This window comes from Vigna angularis, chromosome 2 (assembly GCF_016808095.1).
Source record: "Vigna angularis cultivar LongXiaoDou No.4 chromosome 2, ASM1680809v1, whole genome shotgun sequence".
NCBI lineage: Eukaryota > Viridiplantae > Streptophyta > Magnoliopsida > Fabales > Fabaceae > Vigna > Vigna angularis.
Window position 1 is genome coordinate 10,848,979 of NC_068971.1, and position 6,000 is coordinate 10,854,978.

Here is a 6,000-nt window from a genome sequence, read left to right on the forward strand (position 1 = left end):
AAAATTTTAGTGGAATAATTGTGCTTAAATGATTGATTTAAAGTGAATTTATGACGATTGGATTTATTGGGTTTGAAAATTAAAGATCCTTAAAATGTGATTCTTAGTTGTATAAATTATTTTGGATGTTCTAATGTTTATTTGTGCAGTTGAAGTTAGAATTTTATTCTTTAGAAAGCATGAAATTGAATGGTCAAAAGTGGTCCAATCTGGTCAACTCAGGGCTCGTATGAAATTTTGAAAAGAAAGAGAAGACTAAAGTGTAATTAGAGGAAAATTTTGGACTTCTGTGCAATTTTCAATAAAATAAAAGGGTTGAAATGTAATTTTGAGCAAGTTTAAATTTGTTAGATATTTTAAAAGATAATTTGGAGAAAATATATCTTAAGACATTTTATTTGATATGGTTAAATAATTACCTTATTTAACTATATCAATAAATATCAAAAGATAATATTTGCCAAATCTTTTTGAATCTAGAAAAGATATTATCAAATATTCTAAAAAACTGATTAAATCTGTTGAATATTTGGAAGATATTAGATATAAGATAAAAGATTTTATCAACAGAAGATTCAGAATCCAAGCTCAATCAAGCCTATATAAAGAAACCCAAGAGAGGCAGAAATCATAACTCATTCATCCATCACTCCTCTCACTTTTATTTTGCCTTGTATTCTACTCCATCCATGGAGGGCTAAGCTTCTAGGGCTATTCCACTGTAATTTTATTATAGATTCTGAGGTTAAGTTGAATTTATGAATTTGTTTCTTTTGATTATTGATTTGAGTTATTCTTCTTCTATGTATTTCATCTCTCAATCATATTAAAAGTAATGATTTTTGCATCATAAGGTGTTTGAATCTACATGCATATTAATCATATGAGTTCAAGGGTTTCTAGATTTAATTGAGAATTTACTTTGATTAAATTTAGGAACTTTCATATGATTAAACGAGTTTTTGCTATCAATTGAGAATGTACTTTGATTGGTGGTAATAATTTCAACTATAATTAATTGAAAATTTACTTTGATTAATCAGCTTTTAATTTGGTTAGAAGATTTAAGAATAGACATGATTAAACACAATAGAATTTGATTGAGAATGTACTTTGGTTGAGTTCATTGTGAATAATCTAGAAAGGTCTTGCCTTTGATTGAGAATGTACTTTGGTTGAGTTCATTGTGAATAATCTAGAAAGGTCTTGCCTTTGATTGAGAATCTACTTTGGTTAACTACATGATCGCTCTCAAATTAATTAAGAATGTACTTTAATTAATTTGAAACTTGAATAATAATCAATTGAACAATGATCTATGGATAACCGATGATGAATCTATCTTGGAAAAGCAGTGGAATTAGCTTACTTCATCATAATTGTTTCTAAGTTTCCTCATTGTTCTTCAAACATTAATTCCATTAGCATAGTTTCTCACTTTCATTCTTGAGCATTGCATAACATTCATAAGATTCAAATATTGAAAAGCAATTCTGTATTCGTTGGGAGACGACTCAGGGTTACTTTAACCTTATCTACTTTCTTGAATACTGACTTGGCAATACTGAAATTGCTTTGAAAAGTAGTATTAATTTGATAGCTTCAATGACAACGTATCACATGGCTCATTTGATAGTTCAACTAATGGGAGAAATTCGATTATGTGGACCAATTTGCTTGAGATGGATGTACTTAATTGAGAGATACATAAAGATCTTAAAGGAATATGTAAAGAATCAATATCGACCGAAAACTTCAAGTATAGAGTTATATATTACAGAAGAAGCCATTGAATTCTGCTCGAGTTATATGCTAAGTTGTGAACTAGTAGGAGTTCCTAAAAGTAGATGTGAAGGTAAATGTGAAGGTAAATGTGCTCAAGGAGTGAAGATTGAAAGTGTTAGTAGAAAATAAATTGATCAAACTCATTTGTATATCTTAAATAACACTGTTGAAATGATTCCTTACATTTTGTAACATAATGATGAACACTCACAAATGAGTGAAAAATGGACACTTAATTTACATAACAAAACTTTCTTACCATTGTTTAGGAGAAAGGTTTACGTGATTTCAAATGTTTATGAAACTCTATTGAAACTAACTTGTGGGTTGAATATCGATGTGATCACATATGGCGACTACTACATAAATAATTATCATTTCTATTCAAAGATGGAAGATGACAAAAGTAGAGTTCAAAATAGTGGGGTTACGCTTCAAGATGAGGTTATACATTTTTTCAGTTCTATGGAAAAAAATCCAACTCCAAAATCCATGAGTTACTTTGAAATAATACAAGAAATATGAGAAGTTGGCTATGTAAGTTTTAGAATTCCAGTTTTCAAGTGTAAATGGTTTGATAGCAATTCGGGTGTGGCACAAATGACATTGACTTCACTTTGGTGGAATTTAACAAGATAAGTTATACAAATGAACCATTTATTATGGCTAGTCTAGCAAGACAAATATTCTATGTCACTTATCCAACCAATCAAAAATAGTTCGTCGTATAGGAGGAAAAAGCATGCACAAAAATCATGATGAAGACTCTCTAAATATACTTCAAATAACGCCTTTCTCGTTAAGAACCATTCAAGACAAGGTTGATGACATTGCCGACGATAGTCATGCCATTTGAAGTGATCACATTGAAGGCATATGGGAGAAAACAATACCATAATAGATGTTTATTTATTAATATTGCCACATTTGCAATTTTTTATTTTACCTATTCTAACCTTATAGAGCAAATTGGTTATATTTTTCTTATTTACATTTTCCAACGATTTGTTTTTAGGTATGATGAGCTCTAAATCAAGAAAGAATAAACATGGTAGATCCGTGACTCGGTTTTCGGATGTCTCAAACCGAAAGATTTCCATGGAGAGGTTAGTGGTCGAGATTGATCCTCGATCAGGTATACCTAAAAACCCATATATAGAAAAGTTTCGTAATTATTTGCCAATGTTGACTAAAATGTATGTCTATATTGGAACGATGAAGTTATGACCTACAATAGCATTAAAACTTGCTTGAAAACTATGTAGGATAAGATTTTGATTATGAAAGATTTAGTTTTGTTTTAATAGTTTTAATTTTGATAGCTTTAGTGTTAATAGTTACATATTTGTTAATAGCTTTAGTTTTGATATTTAATATGTGATGATAAATTTTCTGAACAATGCTAAAATATTTTATGCATTTCAAGTTTGTGTAAATTGTAAGTATGAACAAAGCTTTAAAAAAAGATAGCACTTGACGTATGTTAATGTCAAATGTTTTTCAATTTTAGTTTGAAATGACAATTGGATGTCAATGTATTATGATATTCATTGTTAAGGGTCGTCAAACTCTCACATAAGCTATGCTCTTAAACATATGTTTTCAACTTCAATATCAATTTGATGTTTCTGGATAAAACTTCAAAATTTTCTCACATATATCAAAAGTTAGTTTTGTTGTAATGATATCCAGGCTATTATGAAAACCTTCAAAATATTTATGAATAATATTTTATGATATAATAATGTTTTATCATTTTAAAATATTGTGGTATAATAATTTATTATTTGAAATTTCTAAGGAATTATAATATGAAAATTAATTATATACTATATTTAAGATATAAGATTTATGATCGTCAATTAAAAAAAATTATTTAATATATTTGTTTATTCATTATATAGAAAACATATATATACAAAATTCAAAAAGAAAAAAGAAAAGAAAAACTTACTCAAGATTTAACTCACTTATATTTTCTTATATTTTTTATCCTCGTTATCAAATATTTAATTTTTTTTTCTGACATTAGATATATGAATTTTTTCTGGTTCTCTTTAAAATACTGGAATTTTCTTTACCGTGAGACATTCTTAAGCTCTTAAAAAATTCATAGAGAAATCCTTAAGCTCTTAAGAATTTCATACTCCTGAAAAGACTTCTTATATAATTATAAGTTTATTTTATATATATATATATATATATGTACTATCTGTCATCAACTGTCAGACAAACTAATCGAAAAGATAAATATCATTAATAACCAATTAATACGTTTAATAACCATATTAAATGCGAATATTATCAAGTATTATTGGGTTTATTGTCAGATCAAATATGAATTAATGAACTTGATTGTCATAAGTCTCTATAAATATAGGATTAAGGCCAGGTAAAGACATCATTTTCTATCCTAATAAAATATAGACCTTTTTATGAATCATACTTGAGTGTTGAAGATGAATCATATCTGACTTGAGCGTTGAAGTGTCTTCTGCAAATCAACAACTCATCAAAGTATATTACATTCTCGAAGAAAATTAAAGATCAAAAGAGAATAAAACAAGAAAGAACGACCGATCCTTATACCAATTCAATCGAAATAATGCGCATTGTTTTGGTTACCTTAAACAGATTTTTGAAATGATAATATTTTTGTTAGGTTCTTTGAATTCAGAATTGTCCCTGTTTTTGTCTCTTTCCGCCGACACTTTGCAGCATGCAAGACCATGCACTGAAGGAGACAAACACGTATGGTTCTCACTTTCACTGCATATGCATCTCAATGCTAAAAAGATACATATGAAAAAATTTAAACTATGTATTATTATTTTATTAATTTGTATACTTAAAACGATCAATCATAAATTATTACATAAATTATTTGTAAAAAATCTTGTCAAAAAAAATTATTAAAAAAATATTTTCGTTAATATTCCCTGCAATGTTGAGAGTCATCTTTGTAATGTCCATTCTCTCTTTTCCACCTTAAATAATGCCACTCAACAATGTTCTCGAAACATCAATAATATTAATTTTGATATACTTTTAATATAAAATAAGCAAGTGTAAGTCTTACAACAAAAAATGTTATAACAAGAAGTTAATGATAAAAAATTTTACATCCATTACAAATAAAATGATTTTATAATATATAAATGATGTAAATTTAAATAAATTTGTTTTATAAAATTAAATTAAACTTAATTATCTTGTCTTAATTGATGTATAACTTCTAAAATTCACTTCATAATTATTATGATAAAAACGATAATAATAAAAGTTTTAACAAAAAAGAGAGTATGGAATGGATAGTCATAACTTAAAAATAATATTATGATGATGATCATAATAGTAGAGGACGATGAAATGGTGACAACAATAATATTAATAAAGATAGAGAAAGTGATGATAAGTACAAACAAAAACAATGATGAGAATGATGTTTATGATAATGGTAGTTGTGACGAAGAGGTTTAGGAAGATTGTTGAATCTACTGTCAGTCACCCCTTAAGATAATAAATATATTAGATATGATAAATGATAAAATAAGAAAATGGATTCCAAATGTTATTAATCATTATATCTGCTGATAAATAATTTGTTCCAATGTCATACTTAAAAAAATATCAAACTAATTTATTCCCATTATTTTCATAAAAAACTTTGCTCATCACATATAAATCTTTTATGAATGTTATACATTAGTAAAACACACACTACAAAATTTTAGATTTTTTTCGGAGGTTATTTTTTTCATTTCCGGCGGTTTTAACTCCCGGAAAGTACGTTACCCGCGGTTAGAACAACCGTTGGGAAAAGCTGCGTCGCTAAGTAATTACCGGCGGTTTTTTGAAAAACCGTCGAAAATAGCAGGGGTTTTTCCAAAACCGCCGGAAATAGCGGGGTTTTGTCAAAACCGTCGGAAATAGCGGGGGTTTTGTCAAAACCGCCGGAAATAGTGGGGCTTATGCTAAAACCGTCGTAATTAGCGAGACTTTTGCTGAAACTGCCGAAACTAACCGAGGTTTGTTAAAAACGCCAATACTAATAGGAGTTTACCTAACCGGGGTTTTAAAAGCGCCGAAAATATATACATATTTTTTTTAGTTTTTGATTGTAATAAAATGGGATTATGATCAAATTTATTTTAAGTGATGGTTTTTAAGTATGTGGATCAAAAGGTAAAGTTAATTTAGCTACAAGGACCAACA